This window comes from Emydura macquarii, unplaced genomic scaffold, assembly GCF_026122565.2.
Source record: "Emydura macquarii macquarii isolate MOO-44397 ecotype Brisbane River unplaced genomic scaffold, CSIRO-AGI_Emac_v2 contig_554, whole genome shotgun sequence".
Taxonomy (NCBI): Eukaryota; Metazoa; Chordata; order Testudines; family Chelidae; genus Emydura; species Emydura macquarii.
Window position 1 is genome coordinate 16,288,833 of NW_027130691.1, and position 24,958 is coordinate 16,313,790.

The following is a 24,958-nucleotide window of genomic DNA, read 5'->3' on the forward strand; positions in this document are numbered from 1 at the left end:
AAATAAAAAGAAAACATCTCACACTTGCAAACATTCCAATTATTTCTATGTGGGAGCAAAAGAATCCTATATCTAATTGCAATAATATTTGGTCATATATGTTGCTTCATTATTAGAGATTCATTAGCTAAAGTCTGTATAGCATTCTGAAAATGTAACACATTTGAAAATGTAATACTAAGTATTACTCATGCATGTTGCTGGCAATGCTCATCAGTGTGGAAACAGTGAGGCTTTTCTATCAGTTCACTTTACATTTTGAAAATTAAAGCCCTGATCCTAAAAAATGTATGTGACTAGTTGCATTTTTCATTTTGGAATTACTCATGTCCTTAAAATCAAACATGTGTAAGCGCTTGCAAAACTGGGGGTGTAAATCACAAACAGCTCCTCTCCCTCAGTGTATTTCTGATAGATAAAATAAAATAAATCTTAAATTCCTATTGACTCCTTGGGGCAACGACTGTCTTTGTGTTTTGTATGATTCAGAACACTGGCAGTGCTTCAATAAATAATGGCAATAACAAACTAATAACATACAGATTGCAGTGTACATTTTTCTGGTTTTGCATACAGCATGAAACTAATTTTTTAGAAGAGAATCTCAACACATTCACAGGTTATATTCCTTATAATTTTATTTTACAGACATAGTCTAGACCTCATCAGGAAAGGAAAAAATAATCTTCACAAATGCCTTTTTAATTGCTCAAAATCAGAGCATGGGTAGCAATATTTAGATTGCCATAAACTGGTGACAGGATTCCGGGGTTGAATTCCGAGGTGTGGGTGGCAGGGGAAGGGGGTGGGGGAAGCCTGCGTCCCTTAATGGGAATTACAAAGCTCTCGGTCCCTCTCCCAGCTCTGCTGCTGCAACATTTATTGCAAAAGCAGGAAATTGCTTATTACTAAACTAGCTGGCAAGAGGGCAGGAGCTGATGTTGTGTTATTGGCGCAGCGCTTGCTTAGCTGTCGCCTTTCTCTCGCTCCTTCTCTTTCTTTTTGTTCTCCCCCCTCCCCTCCTTTTCTTTTCTCCCCCCACCCTCTCCCCCCCCTCATTTTGGCTTCTATTCAAATGTGGGTCAGGGGTGAGCAGCTCCCAACGTCACACGCTTGCAAGCAAGATGGCGCTGGGTGGAAGGCTGTGAGATGAGGAACTGGCTGGTATAACCCGGGAGCGGACGGGGAGAGGGGAGCAAAGCAGCTGCTACCGATGCAATAAAAGAAGGTAAAGAGAAGCAGAGTAGCCGGGGAGGCTGCGGCTGTCCCCGTCCCCGGGCCGGGCTGCGGTCCCGCTGCTGCTGCTGGCTCGGGGCGCTGCGTGCAGCCAGCCCAGCCCGGCTGCTCCCCTGCCCCGGCTCTTTATGTGCCCACGGCACGGGGGCAAGGGGGGGCCACGGAAAGGGGAGCGAGGGGGGGTGTCCCCCGCCCCCCTGCCTTGCAGTGCCCATGCTGGGCAGCCGCTGCGCTCCACCCCCCCTCGCCACCCATGTGCTGTCCCCGTTGCATTGGAAGGGGGCGGGGAAGGGGATTAATTGTGTATCTCTTGATGGTAAATCGTTGCTATTTGGTCGCAGCGGCTGGAAACTTTTTGCCTCTCTCCCTGCCCTGCCCTGCCCTCCCCTCCCCGTGCGCTCTGCCCCCTTTGCTCGACCGATGCCTTGCGGCCGGGGGGAGGTGGGCACTAGGAAGGTTGTTGCAGCTGCTGCCTGGAGGAGCCGTCCGGGGGGAGGGCAGCCAGCCCCTGGAGTAGCTAGCTGCCCCCCCCCCCCCCAGTGCTGACTGAGCCATTATTTGGAAGGGAAGGAGCAGGACATTGGGGTGGGGGGGCGTGTTTTGCATTTGATTGTATTGTGCTGGGGGTTCCTGTGAATATCTCCCTCCCCCCCGTCCACCTATTCCCCCCCTCCTCCCCCTGAGGGGGCTCTACGGAGAGGCAGAGCGAGACAAGGCTGGCAATCGCCGGCCACTTCTCCCCTCCCTAGCCGAGCTCTGGAGCCCGAATGCGGCCGCAGGCGACGTTTCCTCACCGCAGAGCTCCCCCCAAACCAGGCACCCCTCTAGCTCGGTGGGATCGCATTGAACTTTTGCCCCATCTCCTCCTCCCCACCCGCTTTAAGATCAAGGAGGGAAGGAGCCGCTGCTGCTGCTGCTGCTGGTCTCTGGCTTTTGTTACTGACCGCACCGTCTCCAGTGCAATGGACGGAGCAGAGGATCCCACGCAGCCCCGCGGTTTGGGGCTGACTAGGACCCGTCTTCCCGGTGCTTCTGCCCCTAACGTTGTGCATGCCCTCCCCCATCCCTTCGGTCAGCGGGCTCCGGGCGGGGTTTAAAGCCGCGCGGAGCGGCTGTTAAATCGGACCGGAGTGGAACCTTTTATATTCCTCGGAGTGGGGCTTCTGCCCCCCTGAGCTGTACCGTGTCCCCCCGTTACAGAGCAGGAGGCAGTGGGATAACCATTGCTTTAAGGGCTAAGCAGTGAACTCTTCCCCCCCCCCTCAATGGGGCTCTGAGGCTTACGTGGACTCCCTCTTCCCAGATCAATAAGCTTTGTAAAAAGTGTGAGTGAATCTTTCCCCCGGCCGAATTCTGAATGAAACCTCTCGCGCCTGGAAAGTGACCAGCTCGGCAGCTGCTGGGCGATCTGTAGAAGTAAGTCGCCCGTGTTGTAAACACCCCATCTTCGCTGATATTGACCGGTGCTAGAGGGGAGAAATCAATAATTTACTTCTGTTTGAACTTGTCCCGCGCAGAAATGGGCATCGTAGCGAGGGGCGGAGGGCTTTCCAGCCTGCATGTTTATCCCTTTTATCAGTGTTGCCAGCTGGGCTCTCTTATTTGGTCATTTTACAGCAGCGCTGTGCAGCTAGTCGTTCGTCACTAATGCAAGCAGAGAGCCTTTTCTTTAGGCACAGCTTTGAGTCTTTTGTGTACATTATAATATAGTCTGGGATATTATAACTTCTGCAAACTTTTTGCTAGGGGAAACTGCAATTTAGAAACGAAGCAAAACAGCTACTTCTTGCTGTTGAGGGAGCTGTAACTTTGCATTTAATATCTGTGAGTGTAAGGGTCTATACCTCTACATAAAATTAATGAATTATACATGAAACCAAGTATGTATCAGAGGGTTACTCAAATCCCACTGGATAATATTTCATTATGGAATATATTTGTGGGAGAAGCCAAAAACCAATAAGAGTATGTTTTATTACAAAACTACAATTTTTTTTAGTTAATCTTTTGATTGAATGCTCTTTGTATTTCTGGTTGAATTTATACACTGACTAAGGGAGAAAACAACATGCTACTCCTAACAGTTGTTTTCACTGAAAAAATATATTGAACTTTGAACAAATATATTTAATTGTTTAATGTTTAATAAATTTACTGTACATGTAAATAGCCTAGTCAGAATTTTTTGTGACTTAAAGCTATTGCTTATGCTGCAGCAGTTCTGGAGAGAGAACCACAAATGGCTCCTTAGGATCATATCACAGCAACTCTGCATGGAGAAAATGACATATGAAAGGAAAATTGACTTATTTCCACAACTGCAAGTGGCCTCCTTTTTGTGCCTTTTCATTAGCAATCTAATCCTAAAAGCATTAGGAGCAATTGTTTGCGGTGGTGCCTGACATTCTAGGTCTAATTATTTAAATCAGTTTAACTCTTGATAGTTGACCCATTAGGTCAAATCTGGCTGCCCTTTGTTGTTATATTTATTTATTAAAAAAGAAAAGAAAAGAAACCACTCCCATCCCCCTCAAACTTGCCACCTGCCACTGGCATGTCATCTTAGTTATAGGGGAAATCAGCATTAAGAATAAACTGCTGCTTACATTTGTTACAGTACTTTCCATTCAAACATGGTGAAAAGACACCAATCATAAATGCCTTGTTCTCTGGGGTCTAAAATATATTGCTTTATCAAAGTGTGGTGGGGTGTGAAAGGGAGTAAGTGGAGAGTGTGAGCCTGTAGCACTTGTTTTCTTAGTTTATCCTCTGTTCTGAGTGAAATGTAGAAAAAATACAAAATCATCTTTTTTTTTTCCCCTCTTATTTTTTTTTTTTAAAAACAACTCCCTTGCCAAAGATCTGGGAGAGATTTACCTCTTTAACACATAAAGAAATAACTCATAGTATTCACATACGTTGCTCTGCAGAATGACTTATGGATGTGTAGATAGTAATAAATATCGTAAGATGCTTGAAGCACTTGCTGTCACGTGGTGCATTGTAGTGGCAGTATTGAATTGCTTGGCAGAGGCCAATGTGTGAAAGGATAAAGGGGGTTAAGAGGCATCCATCCTGGAGGGTGCCTGCCTCGATTTACTTTGATTAGCATCATGCTACTTTTTTTTTTTTAATAGCTAATCAGTTTTGGTATGGAATCAATTGAAAAGCCACAAAAACAGCCACTATAATCCAAAAATACTGATCAGATTTGAAAATCCAAATTCTGACTAGAGGATATTGCCATCTTTAAAGCTGTTAGTGATTAAACATAAATTTCATATTACTAATTCCATTTCTACAAGGTCAAAAGAATATATAGTTCTGTTATGATTCCCACCCACACTCCTACCTAATAGGTATAAAGAAATAGGATAATGCTTTTTAGTGGATGCATATTTGTTTTAGAATCAGAATTCCTATTTGCATTGATTACGGTGTTTTACACTGCCATCCAGTTTGAGTGATGTGTCACGGCTTGATAGGTAACAGGGCTTGGTACTGCTAGAAAGAGGGTCTTCAGTTTCCCTACCATAGGAAACCAAACTTTTGGTCCACTAGCTTAATCTAACTTTATTGTAACTTATTGATTCATTGTACCACAAAGCTGCTGCAGTATCTTGTGATTTAATGGCAGTCAAAAATCATTGCCACCAAGTGAGTCCCTGGGTTTCGACACAGCGGCAGATGTGGTCTTGGAGTGGGAGAAAATGGAATTGCATTTGCGATGCAGCCATTACGTAGGCTGCACTGTGACAGGCAAAGCTCAATGAGAAGGGGGACCATTTCAGCATCAGTGGACATGCCTACCCTGCTGGGCTTGGAGAAAAATTAACAGGGCTCAGCTGTGGAATTGCTTACAACAACAGAATCCTGGCCCAACTAGAAGCAGAAGAATATTTTTGAAAAAATTCTTTTTAAAAAGCCTTCCCCAGTGGGTTGGCTGTGATTGAAAATGACTGATTATATCACTAAGGCTGCTTAAATGTGTTTACAATGTACTCTCCATGGCAGGGATAGTGTATTGCAATAGAGATTTCAGTCCCCTACGCTGTAGCTACTGTGGAAAAGCAACTATTTTAAGCTGCCACAATGGTACATGTCATTTTTTCCCCCTACAGCCTGGAATAGTTCAAAATCTGCCTCAGAATTTCTTCAAAGTTGCATTTTCCTGTTAAATTGGCCCATCAAAATTCCACTAGAATGCCATTTGAAGCCCAGAATATGTCCCTAAAGAATGTGTGCGTTAGAAGCTAGCTGTCCAAATTTGTAAAAGTTAATCACATTTTTTATTAGTGATTTGTGGATGGAAAATTCACCCTCCCTTACTGGTTTGTTGGCAAAACAAGGAAGAAACAAAATAGTGAGGTCAGTCATGAATTTAAAACCAATGTAAAAGTGATTGCTACAATAGCTGTAGGAGAGACACTACAATAGTTGTACCTGCTTTAAGTGACAGGTGGGAGAAAACTTCATTCCTTTTCATCGGTGTTTGGATGAAGGCCCAGTGTTGGCCACAAACGGCAATCCAGGATTAATCCCCACATAGTGTTTTCTTTCTATAGATCAGATTTCCTATTTTGTTAATAAGCACAGGCTGTATTTGAAGTCAGCTGTTCTGGTGAGGAAGCAACAGGGTTGTACATTATTGAAATGACAGCCCTCATGCCTTCCTAGAGCACATATTGTTTGAGGAGGAAGGAATGGAGAGTGATCCTTGTAATTGCAGATCCCAAACAAGGGCTCTACTTGCAGATCTGAGTTAATGAGAAAGTATGGAAAGCAGTGGGGTATCTGACATACCCAGGTCTATATATCTTAGGTATGTCTACACTGCAGATGCTGCTTAGGGCTCCATGGATCGATGCAGCGGGATCAATTGAGTGGGCAGTGGAGACCTGCACAACTGATTCCAGAAGTGCTTTCCGGCCAATGCAATAAATCTCCCCTCTCCGGCGGGGTCTTCCCCCCCCCCCCCCCAAAAAAAAAAAAAAAAAAGAGTAATTCTGCATTGACCGGAGGGCATTCCTGTCGATGCAGTGGAGTGAAGACACTGTGGTAAGTGAAGGTTAGTAAATCGATGGGAGATGCGCAAGCTACATACTGAAACTTGCACATCTCCTGTCAATAACGTCGGTAGTATAGACCAGGCCTTACATTTCAAGTTGCCCAATGTGCATGTGGCAGGACTTGAAGGAACAAGGCCGCACTTACACAGCAGCTCAAATGGGGCCTTTGGCTCTCAAGGTACAGTCTCTGCTAGTGAAAAGACCTGTTGTGGAAAATGGTCATCAGAAATGGGGCTGCTTCAGCCAGTGCTGAAAGTTTCTCTTGCTAGCATAGATGGGACAAACTATTCATCTCCATCACGCTTTTTGTAACAGACCCAACAGCCAGCACGATGGAGGTAATGAAGGATTCTGTCTCCTTACTCTGGCAATTCAGCGGGTGTTGAAAACTATTTACAGAAAAGCAGGGAGTCCACTTCTGAAAACCATTGTCATCAGTGGGTCATTTTCTTAATACCGATGGACCCATGCATGATTCCTTGCTTCCTTTGCGGAATGCTGTGAGATGCACTGATAGTGCTGTACAAGAGCTAGGTACGATTCCATGCACCCGCTAAAGCAGGTGTTGGCTGGAAGGACTAGGTTATAAAAAACTTACCATTGTTGCCCTAGCTCATTCTCTGGATGAGAGACGTAGAAAGCATTGCACTTTAGCAGACTCGCCTAAGGCATTAGCTGTCCTTCAGTCTCCTGGGTAAAGGGAGAAGGGGTAACTTTCAATAATACATGAATTTACCTTCAAACCAAAACAGCTTTTCTTATATTCCAAGGCCAGAACGGACCATTGTAATAATCTTGTCTGACCTCCTTTATGACATAGGCTATAGAACTTCCCCAAAATAATTCCTAGAGCATATCTTTTAGAAAAACATCTAATCTTGATTTAAAAATTGTCAGTGATGAAGAATCCACCATGACCCTTGGTAATTGTTCTAATGGTTAATTATCCTCACTGTTTGGAAATAAGGCACATATATTTTTTAATCTGAATTTGTCTAGCTTCAACTTCCAACCACTGAATTGTGTTATACCTTTCTCTACTAGATTGAAGAGCCAATTATTAAATATTCGTTCCCTTTGTAGGTATATGTGGACTTATCAAGCCATCCCTTAACCCCCTCTTTGTTTAGCTAAATAGATCGAGCTCCTTAAGTCTATAAGGCATATTTTCTAATCCTTTAATCATCCTCTTAGCTCTTCCTGGAACCCTCTCCAATTTATCAGCACCCATCTTGAATTTTGGACATCAGAACTGGATACAGTATTCAAGTGGTGATTATCCCAGTGCCAAATACAGAGGTAAAAACCTCTCTGCTTCTAGTCAAGATTTCCCTATTTATGTATCCGAGGATTGCATTAGCCTTTTTGGCCACAGCATTGTACTGGGAGCTCATGTTCAGCTGATTATCCACCATGAGCCCCAAATCTTATTCAGAGTGACTGCTTCCCTGGAGAGAGTCCCCCATCCTGTAAATATGGCCTACGTTCTTTGTTCCTAGATACATACTTTTACATTTAGCCATATTAAAGTGCATAGTTTGCTTCCACCCAGTTTACTAAGCAATACAGTCACCCTGTCAGTGACCTGTCCACTTCAGTATTTACCACTCTCCTAATTTTTGTGTCATCTGCCAACTTTATCAGTGATGGTTTTATGTTTTCTTCCAGGTCACCCCTCCCCCCCAACACACACAGAGCCTAGGGCTAAGTACTGATCATTGGGGAAACTCACCAGAAACACCTGCACAATGGCAATTCCCCATTTATAGTTACATTTTTGAGACCTCTCCATTTTTAATCCACTTAATGTGTGCCATGTTAATTTTATATCTTTCTAGTTTTTAATCAAAATGTTGTGCTGTACCAAATGCCTTACAGAAATCTAAGTATATTACATCAACATTACAGCTGATGCTTGTTTGCAGCAACACTTTGTAAGAGCAACTGCTGCTTATAAGCAACATTTTTCTACTGTGAATTGTCGACCCTCTCCATAACAGTAACAGCTACTTAGGAGAAACATCCAATATGTTGCTACTAATGAGCGTCTACTGTATTACCTTTATCAACCAAGCTTGTAATCTCATCAAAAGTATATCAAGTTAATTTGATGGACTCGGTTTTCCACAAACCCATGTGGCATTAACTATATTATCCCATCTTTAATTCTTAATTAATCAACTCCCATATCAGCCTCTCCATTATCTTGCCCAGGATCAATGTCAGATTGAAAGACATATAATTACTAGGGTCATCCAGTTTACCTTTCTTAAATATTGGCACAACATTAGCTTTCCTCCAGTCTTGTGGAATATTGAGAAATTTCAGAACTTTTATTGAAAATAAAACATTAACAGTCCAGTGGGCTCCTCAGCTAGCTCTTTTAAAATTCTTAGATTCAAGTTATCTGAACCTGCTGATTTAAAGATGTCTAACTTCAGTAACTGCTGTTTGCAGTGTTGTAACTGTGTGGATCCCAGGATATTAGAGAGACAAGGTGGATGCGGTAATATTTTTTTATTGAACCAACTTCTGTTGGTGCAAGAGAGGGTTCTGTCTCCTTAGTGGCTGCTGTTTAACGTCCTCCTGAGATAGTAGTGCGATGGAAAGAGTGTTGTCATGTGATGAGTATGTTATCTTTTTTTCCCCCTGAATACAGAACAGAAATACTTATTGAACACTTCTGCCTTTTCTGCATTATTATTGATAATTCTATCATTTCCACCAGTGGACCAATACCATTTTTGTTTCTAATATACTTTTAAAAAATTCCTTATTGTCCTTAATTCTGCTGGCCATAGACATCTCCTTGTTTCCCTTTGCTTTTATGACTCTGGATTTTAAAAGTGATACATGATATGGTGGCCACTGGAAATGCCCCATAACAGAAGTTAACTTATTGTGCTACTTGACATTTTGCAAGCCCAGCTCACCAGGTTGCCTTCACCTGCTTAGATATGCAGAAAATCCTCACCCATTAAATGTATGTTTGTATCCTTTTTTATATATATATTTAAGAAGCATTCATTGTGCATGGATCCAGTCGTCTTTGTGCCACAAGAAGACTCTGTCATACAGGACTAAAATCACCATGCACAGTCTTTCTGTGTGCTGTCAAGATGCCACTGGCCCATCTCTGAGTTCGGTCTGACCCTCTGAAACCTTTTCTTTTATACAATAGAGTTCAGAGCAGTATTTGTGAGGAAAGTTTTTAAACTCCTTGAGACTCTGGAAAAAACTCTTGTCTATTTTCAGAACAGATGGAAAAATTCTTGATGTTCTTTGATATTGCTGACCTGACACAATCTAGTTTTCAAAGAAAAATCTGTAAGTGCTTTGGGGCAGGGACCATGTCTACCAATGTTTGTATGCTGCAGAGAATATATCCATTAACTCCCCTGCCACACTCATTCTCAGAATTCTGCTAGTATATTTCAGTCCTGACCTGTGGATACTGTCCTGCAAAGGTTTCCTTTTGTCCGAGACTGTCAGTTGTGTTTTAGTTTTGTAAGGTTTGAAGACTGATGTCTGCTAGGACTAGTTTGACAGTCATTTCACTTGGGACCTGAAATCTAGTTATACCCAAGTTTCCCAGAGTAGAAGCTTCTTAAAATTGCTGAGTTGGTTTAATAAATGGTCTGATGTTTTTGTTCATTTAAAAAGGGGGAAGACCTCATTCTGCCATGAGTTGCTGCATTTTAATGCACTAGTGACTTGCCTGTCAGCTTTTCTCGATCGTCTTGTGGTTAAGACACTTGATTTGGACTCAGGAGACCTGGGTTTGGTTTGTGGCTCTGCTACAGAGTCCCTGTGTGACTTGGGGAAAGTCATTTAATTTCTCTGTACCTCAGTTTCCCATCTGTAAAATGGGGATATGATGTCCTTTGTCTCTTTTAGTTTTAAACTCTCTGGAGCAAGGACTGTATTTCCCTATATTTTTGCACAAAGGGACCCTGACCTCTCAACTATTGAGGCATCCTAAAGGGTTAAGTGTATGATGTTATGCAAAACACACTGTGGGTGAAGGGCTTGATATCCAGGCCTCTTGAAATGTGTGTTTGTTAGGCTCTGTTGTATGGTTATTAAATCAGTCTCACAGAATCATCATGAAAATTTACCATCCTGAGTATCAAATCTACTTGTTTAACCTTACCACAATGATGAAAATATGAATGAGATTTTGTTCCCCTGTGGCAAATAGCTCTTTGGAAAGACACTCTTGCATCACCTACTTCTTCCTGGAAATGTCCCCAGTATTTTGAAAGCAATCATCTGTCCCCCTTTCAGCCTCTGCTAGGAGTGGTTTCTTGTCTTGTTTTTGTTTTTTTCCTCTTGGGTTACGTGGTCCAGTGCCAGCATACTGCGTGACTCAACAGCCTCTGAGATTCTTGGAAAAGCACTTCCGTTTGCTCTAGGTCAAAATTGTATTGGCAGCAAAACTGACTCTATGTTTACAAGTTGGCAGCATTCTTAAGCGAACTCCAAGAAGAGCACTTCAATGTGTGTTGCGTTCTGCATCCATCCAAGTTGCGGAGGTGTTTGAAGTTGCTGGCCTGATATAATGGGTGAAACTCATTGAAAGGGAAGGAGCGTGGTCTAATGCAGAATTTCCCAAACTGTGGTCTGTGGACTACTTGATAGTAGACTACTTATAGACAGCTGGCTGGTCACATGGTGCTGGCACTCATCATTTCCAGTTATTAGATGTCAGCAATTACTGTAGCTGCCGCAGTGCTGTTACTCAGTCACCAGTTAGAGGCAAGGTAGCCCATGCATGGGAGGGAGGAGGGCTACAAGGTGATCTCTTCATTAACTTGCGGTATGCAGTACTGAAAGACTCTGAGAATCCCTAGTTTAGTGGCTAAAACAAAGGCTTGGCTGTAATAATTTCTTTGTCACTGACTTGCTGTGTAATCTTGGGAAAGTCACTTACCCCCTCTGCATCTGTTTCTCCATCTGTATAATGGGCATGATGTTTGGAAGATGGAATAGATGATCTCATGGGCTTTTTCCTCCATGTTTTATGAAAGGAAAGTAGTAATAGCTGCTGCCATTGTCTAACTTCCGCTGGTGAAAACTGCCTGCTTATTTCAAGCTTAAGTTCTGGTTCAGTTGCCCTTCACAACCAGCCCTCCTTGTAGATAAGAAAAAAAGTTCAAAGTTGCAGTACTAGTGCAGTGGGAAGTAGTTTGTTAAATGGAAGGCTGGGTTTCAGGGGTTTGGACAAATACTGTAGGATGTGCAGAAAAAGGAATTATATATATACACACAATAGCTTTACATTAAAACAATGGTGGTTCCAGTTTGGAAGTAGTAGCATATTGGCCTTACATAGCATTTCCAGCCAAAGATCTCAAAGTGCTTTATAAACAGTTAAGCCTCATAACCACTCCTGTCAAATTGATGGTGTTAGTCCCTCTGTGCCTGCATTTGCACATCTGAAAGATGGCGATATATGACTTTCTCAAGGTCACACTGAGAGTCAGTGGTAAAGCTAAGAATAGGACTCAGGGCCTTAACCACACAACCCATGTTTCCTCCCCAAGTAGAGCAAATTACACTGAAACACTTAACCAATCTTTTGTGATTCTTTTCCCCTCCCAGAAATTCAGATGAATGGGATCTGTATCTGAAACATATGTAGGTAGGCTGAAGTTGTGTTTCACAAAACCCAACAGAGTCCTTAGAAACCAAATCCACCCATGATATTTCTTTGTCTGATGGTGGAGAAACCAGCTGCATCCCTGGCAGAGGCCGATTCTACTGATGATTGCGAACTAAATCTGCCCAGCGCATCCAGTAGCATGTGTCAGAGGTTTGGGGGGTTTCCCTCCTGCTCTTAGTGAACTGGTTAGAGAAGGGACAGGAGCCCAGATAAGTCCAGATAGGTTTACTGATGTGTGGTTCCTCTGATGATATTCAAAATATTTGGTGACTCGCCTTTGTCTCCTCACTGATAATACATAGACCCACGCTGTCTGTCTGAAACTGCTTGATCTCCACCCTCTCCTCTCCCTGCCTTTCTCAAAAACCTCTTGAAGCAATGGCAATGCACATGCCTGTTTGAGGTGGAGAGGAAAGCTGCCTTATTTCAATAGGGTTGGCCAATCAAAGTGATGCGTAAGAGGGTATCCTACAGCCCGAGGGCTTTATATTGATTGGCTGAGGTCACGTTTTTGTAAGTGAGAAGGTAGCAGCTGTCCTTTGTGGCATGCGGCATGCAGCAATTCAGGGGAAGTTTCAGAAAGTTCCCCCCCCCCCACCCCTCCCCATAAGAACTGCTACATGTTGTGCCATGCTGCTGCCCCACCCCCACCCTGATCTGCACCTCACGAAGTGGGGGAGGAGTGATTGGTGTGTTGGCCAGGAGCTCCTGTATATTTGCACTGGGAGAATAAACCCCTCTCTGCTAGATTTAGTCTAAATTTATTGAAAACTAGTTGGGTGTGTTTGTGCTAGAAAAAATTTCAAGTTCCTACCGTCTTTAATCTTCCTGAAGGAGGAGGGAATGCCAAGGTCTGAAGGGTAACCTGGCACTGTACTGACTTCAGTGCTCTGCCACACAGCTATTTCTGTAATCCAGTACCTCGCTGATTGGCTTAGAGGCAGTGCCTGAATATTGAACAAGTGGAATGGTAAGATGAACACATGACTTTTGCAGTAAAATAAAGAAATCAATTAATTTAGGGCAAACTATTTGTTGGTCTGAACTAAATCTTCAGTGGAAAAAGCCCCTCTGAGTATATGACTGAGTGCAGAATTGCCCTTTGCACCAAAAATCAGACTTAGTGCCACAAATGGACATAGAGCACTTTGCACCTGATAGAATGTAGTAAAAAAACCAGACCACGTCCGTGGCCTAAGGAGCTTGCAATCCAAAGGCACAGATAGGTTCAGAATAGATAATGGATTGGGGTCAGACTCTGCACATGCTCAGACACTTCTCTGGAAGTCAGTGTGGCTCTGCTGGAGAAAGGGCTTAAACAATCCAGTTCAAGGAGTGGGGGACGTTGTAGCAGTTGAGCAAAAGAGAATGGCTAGTGGATTTTTTTTTTTTTTTTTTTTTTTAGTGACTTAAGCGGGGGGCTCTTGGTAAAGGCCTGGTTCTCTCACTGATTCCTTGCAGTGCCTTGCGCAAGACCGTTTGTTTTCTGTTGTTGTTGCTCCAGCTGTAAAATGGATAGCTACAGTTGAAAAAGCGCTACAGATACATATGTGAATGCTCTGTATGCTACCAAGGCAAAAATCAAGTGGACTTTTCCTGCTTCACAACTGACACTCTGTACTATCTGTTTTGTCTTTTGTGTCCATGGGCTGAAGATATTTAAAAAATGTTCATGGGTCACAGACAGTTGTTAGTTTGGGACCGATTCTCTGTCCTGTTCTGCTCCCTGTGCTCTGGAGGGAATGGAAACCACCTGCAAGTCCCCTGCTGGGAATTCTCTCAAAATGTGGAGAAGCCTCAAACAAGTGTGGAGCTGCCATTGGGCCTCGTTCCGGGGGTGGGGTGGGGTGCATGTCCGGAGCACATTTCAGCCCACATTGGGGCTGGGGCAGAGCATTGGAGAGCCTTAACTGGGTGTTGATTCTCAGCTTCTCTTACTTCAGTCCCTGCTCTCTCTCCCCTCCTGCCTGTGGGGCTGCTTGTTGTCAAGGAGGGGAGCTATCCTTTGCTAGGTGCGCCCTTAGGCTCAGGCAACAACCTGCTCTTCTCCTTTCTCCAAGAGCCTAACCCGGCAGCAGGTAGTAGAGCCAGAGCCACTCTTCTCCTGCCTCCATGATGCAGTGGGGGACCTGCAACAGCTGCCCATGCGGAATATTCCATTGTGACAGAGGAACTGCTCCTGAGCCTTCAGAGGAAGCGGTGGGAGCAGCTGCAAAAGCCGCACTCGCTACCTCCTCACTATAGCAATGAGACTGGCTCAAACACTTCAGTTTACAAATTGCAGGGGACAGCTTGGGGAAGGCATGTTGAAGTCATGATCATATGCACATTTTCTTCTGAAACCAGTCGGCCTCAGGCCACAGTTTAGAGGCTTGAGATAAGACATGACTCTTCCAGCTGGACACGTATTGCAGGGTTTCATTCTCATGCCCATTATTGCAATGTCTGAGTGCCTTCATGCAAAATAGATTGGCTGGAGTGCAGTTCCCAATTATCTTTATGGAGTCTTTGGCTCTTGTCTCTCTTTGTAGTTTTAAAAAGAAAAAACCCTATAGGGATAACTAAAAATAAATGTATTGATGGGTGTGATTACAAAATATTAAACGAAAACATTGAGCTTTAAGTTCACATTTGCAATTTAAAAACTTTACACTGAACAGCAAAAGCTTCATGTTTTTTATTTAATAAATTTTGCATGAAAATAGGCAAACACACAGCATAAGAAGTGCCTAAAATGAAAACTAACGTGTACAATTATGCAGTCCCTCAATCTCTTGCTGGTTTAAATAAAACTTGAATTTTCTGTACCCTTCTAGCTGTGCCATGACAAAATGAAAGTCACATCGATTTCTACTGCCATGAAAGATGGGGGAAAGACATCTGCTCCCCTGCAGAAAAGACAATGAAGCTTCAACCAAATCACAACTGGAAAGTGAGAGAGTGGTAGCTAATCCCTGTCAATGGGGAGATATCTAACCACGTGAAGGCTGACATCTAGTACTGGGACGCTTGTCTCTGGGGACAGTTATGGTACTTGTAGTCTTCTTCTTAGGCACAGAGAGCTTGTACCCAAATAAAAGCAGTTTCGTTTTAATCATTACATAACTTAGCACAACAGTAGCCAGAGCGAGGTGGTATCTGCAGCCCTCCGTTCTAAAATGGAGGATGAGCTTTGGCCCCTACCACCACAACCTGGCGTAATGACAGCTGCCCACATAATAGTGAGGAAGAAAGACTTAAGTCTAACGTGATACGTTGGGAAGTTCTTTCAGACTCTAGGTTTCAAGTGCCCAGATACACTGAGTCATTTCAATCACTGTCTATTAAGAGAAGAGCATAAAAGTGGCTTGACTATGTGGGTGGGGGGATTCTGCTCAAGGTGTCCTCTTTCCACTGCCTTTGTGGGGGTGTTGCAGTGAATCCTCTTTAGTCTATGGGGGTGTGTGCACTGGAGCTGGAGGTGTAATTTCCAGCTCTGATCGAGCTAACACAGTGAAAATAGAAGTGTGACTGTCGCGGCACAGTTGGTGAGAGGTACTAGCCTCCGGAGGACATGTCTAGGGTCTCAGCTGGGATTATATTTGGGGTAGCTAACCTGTCCTGCTGCTCACACTTCCGAAGCCACACTTCTGTGTTTACCACCCTAGTTCGATCAGAGATAGCACAGGTAATTCTACCTGGGCTGGAAATTGCACCTTTGGCTCCAGCATAGATATATCCTACTTCCCTTGTAAGTAAATCCATCTTGGACCATTGCCTTTCCAGCTGAGTGTCATCTGTGCTTTGTTTAAAATCAAACAAATGCAGGCGAACAGAGCTGGGTATGGGGGAAATGTGGGGAGCACAAGTATCACAATGCCATGTGAGTAACTTGGTGAAGAAGCTATTGAGGGCTTTGATGTGGTCATTTTCACAGGTAGCTGCACTCACGGTGTGTGGGAGTTACCTAGCATTTAGCAGATGTAGTTTTCCATTGATTTTTGGGTGGAACTGATTTATAGAGCTATTTAATGGAATCGATTCTCTTTATAACTTACTTTTTCTCTAAGACCAACTGTTTTTTTCTTGAGCAATGTCCTCAAATTTGTGGGTAGACAAATACACAAAAACACACCCCAGCAGTCCCTGTTTTGTCCTGTCCTTTACACCCTCCCCTCAACCAAAAAAAAATTTAAAAAAAATCTGAATCTTGAACACCTCCTTTTGACTTTAGTATTAGACTTGATATGTGAGCTGTAATAAATTCAACATGATGAAATCCCAGTGCTGGGTATAACCACAAAGTGGTGCTCCATTAAGTCAGTGACTGTTGGGAATGATTGTTGTGGTTGTGTCTGGAGCAAAGGATGGTCTCCCTTTAGCATAATGTAGGCAAATATTTTTAGTTCTTCCTGGCTCATGAACAGACATGACCCATGCCTGCCGATAGTGGGTGGACAGAGTGAGGGCAGAAGTGTTACTGAGCATGCTCAGTGCAAGCCAAGCAGCAAACTGGGGGGACGGGACGGGACCCTGCATCCCCCCTCCTTACCCCACCTCTGCTGCATCACCTCTGCTCATGAATGGTGGAAAGAGAAGCCAGAAATCACCTAAGATGTGTAGGAGTGTGCAGTCTCCCCTTGTAAACGACCAGCTAGGGATTACAATGTTACTCCACTTACTGTCTTTCGCTGTCTGTATTAAGAATATTTTATGACTACAGAAATATTGCAAGAAAGTGAAAATCTTTCCAGGTTTCTTTGTTTTACTGTTTGCAGCCGTATTTTGTTAGTATGTTGGTTATCTTATAATATTAAATAAAATGGCATTGGTGTGGAATTTGGTTGTACATAATGTCCAAACTACCAGCCTACAGCCTACTAACAAGTGGGTGTTAATACACAAGAAGAGAGCTGATCTCTAGCCAGGACCCAAATCATACAGAGTTTCAGTAATTAAAAGCACCATCTGGAATTACACCCAGTAACTAAATGGCATGCACCGCAGAACCCAGCTGTCCTATATGCTTTCTGTGAGAAATGCAACTAAGTGAGTAGGAAGCTGTATTCTGCACTAGCTGAAGCTTCAAAGTAATCTTCTGCTGTAGTTCCCAAGAAGAGTGCATTGCAGTAATCCAACAAGGAGGTGACACAAATAACAGGCAAAGACCCCATCTGAGTGGAAAGATCCCTTGTTTCTTGCTGACTGCAGATGAAAATCTCCACCACAGCTAGCCACAGATGATAGCTTCTCAAGACAGCTCAGAACTCAGTAGGACCCCTAGATTGCATACTCAACTGTTCAGTTTTACAGGGCTGCCAAAAACCCATCGTGTGTACTGAATCTCCTGCTACTAAGGGAGTTTGTGTCAGTGGGACTTGTCAGATAAATGCATGCATAACGTAAAGCAGCTAATCACAGTTTGGCCAGTAGTCTTCTATCTACAACCTTAAAATACCGTCAACATTGGAAAAGGGTTACAAAAATAAGTAAATTGCCATGGCCCAAATTTCAGTGGTATGGGGACTGGCATTTACACACAGGGAATTCTGTGTATATCCAGTTGCAATACATGCTTTTAAAAATTTGGGTCTACCTTGCCGTGTGCTACCTTTACGTAGCTTCCCAATAACAACGATTACTGTTAGCCCTCTTTTGGCACTTTATACAAGACCTTAGCAAATCCTAAAGGGCACTTTGCAGGGGGTAAAGGAACTTTATTGTTGCTTCATAAATGAAACCTGAAGCAGTTGGATTATACTGTTGTTTTATGGAGGTGTTTTATATACTCTGGCCATGCTGTAAACTGCAGTTTCTGTTTGCTTGGCTATCTTGCCAGCTATTTGCAGTCCGACTCCCTTGCAGATGTGATTCATAGGTTTTAAGGCCAGCGGGGACCATTACAACCATCTTGTCTGACGTCCTGCATAGCACAGTCCAGAGAACCTCACCCACTGATTCCTGTATCAAATCCATAACTCCTGGTTAAGCTAAAGCATATATTTTTAGAAAGAGGCACCCAATCTTAATTTAAAGACCCAATGGAAAATCCACCATGTTCCGATGGTTCATTATCCTCACTGTTAAAAATTTGCCCCTTTTTTCCAGTCTCTCCTTCTTGCCATCACATGCCCTAAGCAGCCAGGTGGACTTAACAAAACCTGTGGAGAAGGCAAGCATTCTTATCTGTCTTCCCATACCAAGTCTCTCCTCTCCATTCTCTGTGGGGAAATAGAAGAAATTCCAGACATTCTTTGGAAGGGAGAGGGTTAAGTTGAAAGAGATGGCTGTCTTGTCTTTCACCACTGTTGTGGAGGAGGGGATTGAACTGAGCCTGCTCTCTGAAACTGCTTTATTATGGGTTTGATGACATAGCCTTGGCGTGTCCTTGGTTAGGGACCTGTATGACCAAGTGCAGGCTGCTCTTTGTCCAAGAGTTCTCAACACAGAGCCTGGCATTGACATTATAGAAAGCATTTACTTCAGGAGATGATTTCCTTATTAAAGAGAGTTGCTGTTATTGTCTAGCCCCTACCTGTTTGAAGCTAAATTAGACAAAAGGGCCACATTTAATTTAGTGACTTCAGAATCCTAAACTTTGTGATAGGTGCTGTACTAACAGAGTAATAGACAAGACAAAGGCTGAGGGGGAAGTAGAGGCAAAAAGAGGTGAACTGAGAGGCCCAAGGTCACACAGCAGGTGAGTGGCAGAGCCCTATCTACTGAAACATGCTATGTCTCCTAAATCCCTGCATCTCAGTCCTCTTACTTGCATTCCTTCAGTCTTAAGGCCTTGTCTACATGGGGAAAATTGACTGATAGAGGAGTTCCCAAATAACTATCCCATTATAGCTAATCTGGTAGAATTTAGCTTTGTGAGTGGATTAATTATTCTGTAATAGTCACTTTATTTTAGAATAGTGTCCACAGGGAATTTATTCCAGAATGTCTTTCTCCATTTATAGACAAGCCCTTGGAGAAAGAAGAGGCTACTGGCACTGGTCTTCCCACTTTCCTAGATGTAGAGTAATAAGAATTACTGATCATGAAAGGACATCTAGAACTCCTGGTGCCCAGCTTTGCAAATAGGTCTTTCCCTGGGCTCTTACATGTAACTGATTATCCTAGTTGCCATGACTTCATATATTGGAGATCTGTGACACACAACCCCAAGCATTAACTTGATGTGGCCATTCTGGGACACGCAGAATGTGTCCTATTTGTCTTTTCCCCAATCTCTATGGAATAAGTCTTCTAGCTGCAAGTGGTCAGGTCTTGGCTCCCTAAGCAAACCCATAACTTGTAACTTCACCCACTGTAAAATTCATGGTCCCCTCAGACAGATAGTTAAAGTATAACTGCCTCTCCAGTTCTCACTAAGGAAATAACTGAAAATAAATACTAGTTCTATAGATGGTGCATGCACCAATGCTCTCCCAGTTCATTGTACATTTTATTGTAACATTTGGATTCTCAGTCATTCCCTGACTTCTTGCATGGGAGAATTTTGAAGAAAATCTGAAAGGCAGAGCAGCTGTGGTCTTTGGTCATCCAGGTCCGACCAAGAAGGCATGGCTAACAGATACCAACCTATCACTAAGTTAAAAAATATTGTTCTCCAAGTTGTTTGATTCAAATGTGTTACAGCTAGGGAAGTCCTCCGATTGGGAAGGAGAGTGGCAATGTAGAGGTGTCTGGCTGCTAGAAGATATGAAGAGTTGGTGCTTGTGGCTGTTTGTCCTGGCTCTGCTGCCTTTCACCCCTTCAGGTATGTCTGCGCTGCAATTAGACAGCTGACTTGGGTGAAGGGGCTCAGGCTAAGAGGCTTTTTGACCATGATGTAGACATTCGAGCTCTGGGATCCTCACAGGGACTCCAGCCCAAGCTCAAAATGTCTACGCTGCCATTAAACACTCTTAGCCCAAGCCAGCTGGCACAGGCTACCTGTGGGTTTTTAATTGCAGTGTAAACATGTCCGTAGAATCCAAGCTGCAATCAGAAATCACACGTGACTCTAGTGTCTCATTCACTTGCTGCACCTCCCTTTAATGGTTTTTTGTTTAGTTACTAATCTGGGCAGGCTGCGGTGTTTGTCTACACCCTACTGGCCACTACCACTTTCTGCTTGTTGAGGTGGGACAGGCGATCAAGAAAAGATTTCACTGAGCAGGAATCCATGTTTTCCATTTTGTGTAACCTAGTCTAAACTGAAATACTGCCTATAGCTGGTCAAAAACAGCTACACTGTCTGTCCAGAACACCTTTGGGAGGGGCTTTCTCCACTCAGCCAAACAAGTAGTCATCTCTGAACTCATGTCTTGTGCAGCTATCATGAGCCCTGGCTGGTCTGAAGATTCCCTGCCTGTTGCTTGGATAATTAGGCATCAGGAGTACTATTGATACTTCCTACGGTGTAGCAGCATTAGGTGCGCACACGCGCACACACACTCTCTGTCACCCAGGAACTTGCCCTCTGGAGGTATTTGTTGTAAGCAACTCTTGCTTTCCCTCCCTCCATCCTTGGCACGTGTATATCTTACTTGAGCTGCTCCTCCGCTCTACCAGCTCTCTGACTGGGTCAAATGATCAAATGTTGTTCTTGATGGTGTGTCTCTTAAGCGGCAATATCATGCACGCAGCCTCCCTGCCATGTACTCTCTGAACAAGAACTGGATAAGTTTTCCCTTATCCACCAACAGAGCACCAACATATTAAAAGTGAATTCTCATTAGTCACACTCAAGAAACACATGGAGTCCATGAAGAAAGTTTTTCTGATTTTAAAACCTCATCTCTCTCCGATACTAATCTCGCTAGTGTTTAACTTGCTGTCTTGCCTTGCCAAGTGCCTCCATGATAGCATTTCTTACTGCTTGGCTCCTAAAAGTTACCAGATGAAAACTAACTTCCCGATGCCACAAGACCAAACCACTGCCAAAAACGTTACCTACCACTTGTGCTGCCTTGTCAAATGTAAAGATTTCACTGTAGTAACTGCTATAGCAACTTCTTTTAAAAAGCTCTTGTAGTCTAGCTAACTGTTGCTCTGGGTGCTGGAGGTTCTGTATGCCCTCCAATGTCTCTTGGTTTCACTTATGCAGTTCTGGGGTGAGGGGAACTGGAACGGTGTTTACTGAGCTAATAAACTTCTCACTAAACACAATTCACAGGCTCTAGTTGGCTAATACCCAGGACCTCCAGTTCAATGCACTAACAGCTGGCTCTATACATTTTAAAACAAAGCTTTATGTGAAGTGAAAACTTTAAAAACAAAAACAAAACTACAAGATTTAACTCTTCTTTTGCTATTCTTCTCCCCTACCCCTCTCAAGACATGAAAAAGCCTGTAACTAGTGAGTGCATTTTAGAATATTTCAGTTACAATGATTTGACTAATGCTAGAAGCCACCAAATCTCTCACACATATGCAGCTAGACTCCTGGGGAGGTGAATGTGTGTGTATTAATCTAGAAGGACCCTCTCATCTGTAAAGCTACACTGAGTGGATATTTTTTTCTCTTTTAAATATTTTACAAACTGAGTCTACCCATTCTACCCTCTGTGGGCGGTTTGTTTCTGCTGTGTGGGTTGGGAAAGAGAAGTGAAATAATCACTTTTTTTTTTTTTTAAAATACAGTGTTTGAAATTAATTCCATGATCCTTCTTATACCCCCAGTTGAAGTAAGAATTCCCCCTCCCCAACTGCTGAGAAGAGAGCTTCACTTCAGCAGGTTTGTTTAAAATGTTTGCAGGATTAGTAGCAGGATTTTCCCCCTTTTTCCAAGTAAAAGCATTATGCTTCTGCGGGTTTAAGCAGGAACATCCACAGAATGTAGCATCATAGTCTTCATAACTCAAATGCACTTCAAATGCTGTGTCTTTTCAAGGGTGCACAAATTACATCGTATAGGTGATGTGCTGAATATTCAGATGCTTATGAGGGGTGGTGGGTTAAATGCTTCCGGTGATAGTGGCAACTATTTTCTACTTTGATACGTGCATAGTGCCCACTGTTTAAGAAGGAGCGTTTAGTAGTTAGATCTAAGGCTTGGAAGTTATTAACCCAAGTTCACTATTTCCATTCTGGCCCTAACTTGCTCTATGATCTTGGGTGAGACATGACTTATTTTTGTGTGTGCATGCCTCCGTTTCACCAGGGCAATAACATATGCCTACCTTCTTTAAATCACTTTGAGGCCTGTAGAGGAAAGATGCTATATAAATGAAAAGTACTAACCTATTAATGTTAAGGTGTTACACACGTGCCTTGAGGGGACAACAGACATGGTAGTATAGCCCTCCACCTAGTGGATCTACATTCATGCCAGTTGTTACCATTTCCCTTATACGTAGCTTTTTGGGGAATTGACTGCCCTTTTTGGAGAGGTGGAAAGGGGTTAAGTAAGGAACAATGAGATGTTCCTAAAATCAATTTTCCTGCCACGATATACAAGTTTTTAAGGTTGCCAACTCTCCAGGATTGTCTTAGAGTCTGCAGGAATTAAAGAATAATCTTAAATTAAAGATATGTTGTGATGAAACCTCTAGTAATGCGTCCAACCAAAATTGGCAACCCTATGTACAAGTTTAAAAGTGACAGTAAGTAGTATTTTGAAGAGGCAAAGGAATCATTAATGCATATATACAGTAACTGAGTTTGTCAGTCACCCTGTGCCTGCTTAATTCTTCCTCCCCATTCTCAATCTTTCGAGGACTTCTCTTGGAATAAAACCCTCAGTTTGTATCACATTGCTGCATGGAGACATTCCATTTTTATGCACTGATTTGATGAGATAATGGAATAAACCCTTTGATTCATCATGCAGCCCTTTAGAGTCCAAAAATAAAATTAGTTTATTATGCCAACTCTTCTTTAATGAATTAAATTGAAATATTGCTAACCATTTTAGGCAAATTATGTCTAATAGTAACTGAATTAAGAAATTCAAATGAAGTTAAAAAGTCATCAATGTGGACAGTTATGTAGTTTTCTCTGTTTTACAGTAAGCAAGAATATCTTTAGCTGTGGATTTTGGATTTCCTGGCTTTTATTAGCTAGTGTTGCAACTCCTTTAATGTTGATTGGTTTCTTTGTCTTTTTGGCTGCAATGGTGCCTGCTGCTAAATACCTGGCATGGTAGCTGGAGGAGGACTCCGGGGCAGGGATTTTGTTGGTCTGTGTTTGTACAGTGCCTAGCACAGTGGGGTTCTGGTACATGACTAGAGCTCCAAGGTGCTATGGTAATGAATAATGCAACAGTGGCAGCTGACTTCAAGCAGTGCCCACAAAGCAGGGATGTGAGCAAGATGGTTTTCCAGGATGTTGCTCTGGGCAGATATCCGGTAGCAACTTCTGTAGAGTACACGTCAGGACGCTTCAATCTGAGGGCTAATTTTGCTTGGAGCCAAAACCGACATAGAACCGGGAAGCTTCATCCAGAGACATGGGTATAATTTTCCCCAAATGGCAATTTCCTCAGCTGACTCAGAGCCTCCTAGCTCAAGAGGAAGATAGAGGCCATCATCTTAAATGCCCTTTTGGAGTGGATGCACGGGCCAAACTTAGCCTCGTCTTACACCTGAAGATAAAGTTTGGTCCTTGGTGTTCTTGAAGCAACATACCCACTGCCATGCTCTCCTGCTTACCACTAGCCTATGTGCAGGGTCTAATGGGGAGCGAAGGCTGTTTAACAGGGCTGTCTGTTAATGGAACTTGCTATCTAATATTCTACATTTTCTCCAGCATGTTCTTCCTCTTCCAGCTTGGAATGCAGGAATTGCTATGCCAGATCAGAACCAGGATCTGTCTGTCTAGTCTGGCATCCTCTCCGATAGAGGCAAATGCCAGATGCTTCAGAGGAAGGGGACAGGAACCATAAAAGTAAATGAAGGAATAACCTGCCCATAGGGAAAGTAAGTAGTTAGCTTATGCCCTGAAGCATGAGGTTTTATATCCCTTAGATTTGTATTCTAATTTGTGTTACTGGGTAGTCACATCTTGTTTTTGAATCCTCCTAAGCCCCCAGCCTCTTTGATTTTGTGGTAATGAGTTCCACAGGCCAACTGTATGTTGTATTTCCTTCTATCAGTTTTAAATGTGTTTTGACTTTCAGTTTAATTGGCCATTCCCTTGTTTTCTTATTGAGGGGGTATAAAATAGTATCTGCCTGCCTTTCTTCTCTGTAGCATTCATGATTTGGAACTCTATTGCATAACATTATTATGTCTTTTTAACTAAACAGCCCCGATCTTTTCTTTCTGTACTCCTACAGAAGTCTTTTCATGCTACTAATATATTTTTACCTATGTCTCAATCCTTTTCTATTTCTGCTAGACCTGAAATTCTCTTGCTTTTAGCCTTAAAATAACTAGCTATGGAGATGATCATCTCATAAGACTGTGTTCCAGGATGCTCTAAAGTCTAAACAGACACATCAGTATTTTTTCTGTTTAGTAAATCATTGCATAAACTCTTCCTTCTCTCTCTCTCTCTCTCTCTCTCTCCATTAAATGGGAGGGAGCTGATGATCCATTCCATTCAGTACAGACTTGAGCTCAATAACTGAGAACCATCAAGCCTCTATTACAGGACAAGATAAGAACTTGCTATCTTCTCTCCCACTCCTTGTGTTTTCCAGCAACTAAACCCTTTATCACAAGCTACATGCATAAACAGTGTCCTGCCACGTAGAAATATTGCTGATCGCTGGTGTGAAATAGCCTCAAGCGCACAGCACCAGGGGGAGAGGCCTTGCCAGCTCCTTGCTTTAGAGGAGCAAGACCTTAAGCAGCAACTCTGTCTCTGGTGTTGTTGCAGAAGCGAATTTTAGGCAGGATCAGCATCCACCGCTGGGGATGGCATATCTTAATTCTGACTTGCTAATTCTTTCCCAGTGGGTCAGTGCTCAGGCTTCCCCAGCATTCTGAAGCAGTATTTTATTTAGCTAAGGAAGTAGTTCATGGAATGCTCCGCAATCCTGACTCATTTGGGAGGGAAGTTTTCTCCTGGT

The 24,958-nt window shown here is 43.1% G+C and overlaps 1 protein-coding gene across 2 annotated transcripts in view; it reads left to right on the forward strand.

The window, feature by feature from the left end:
* The first annotated feature begins 1,098 nt into the window (after nt 1–1,098).
* HIC2 (HIC ZBTB transcriptional repressor 2) overlaps nt 1,099–24,958 on the forward strand; it is an 87,309-nt gene continuing 63,449 nt past the window's right edge. Inside the window, exons 1-2 of one of the 2 annotated variants that reach the window (XR_010918249.1) lie at nt 1,099–1,228; nt 14,787–16,788. The gene's annotated coding sequence lies outside the window, so the exon portion shown is untranslated. Of the gene's footprint in view, nt 1,229–14,786; nt 16,789–24,958 lie in introns of those variants that run through there. The other variant, XM_067539901.1, reaches the window with a different exon arrangement.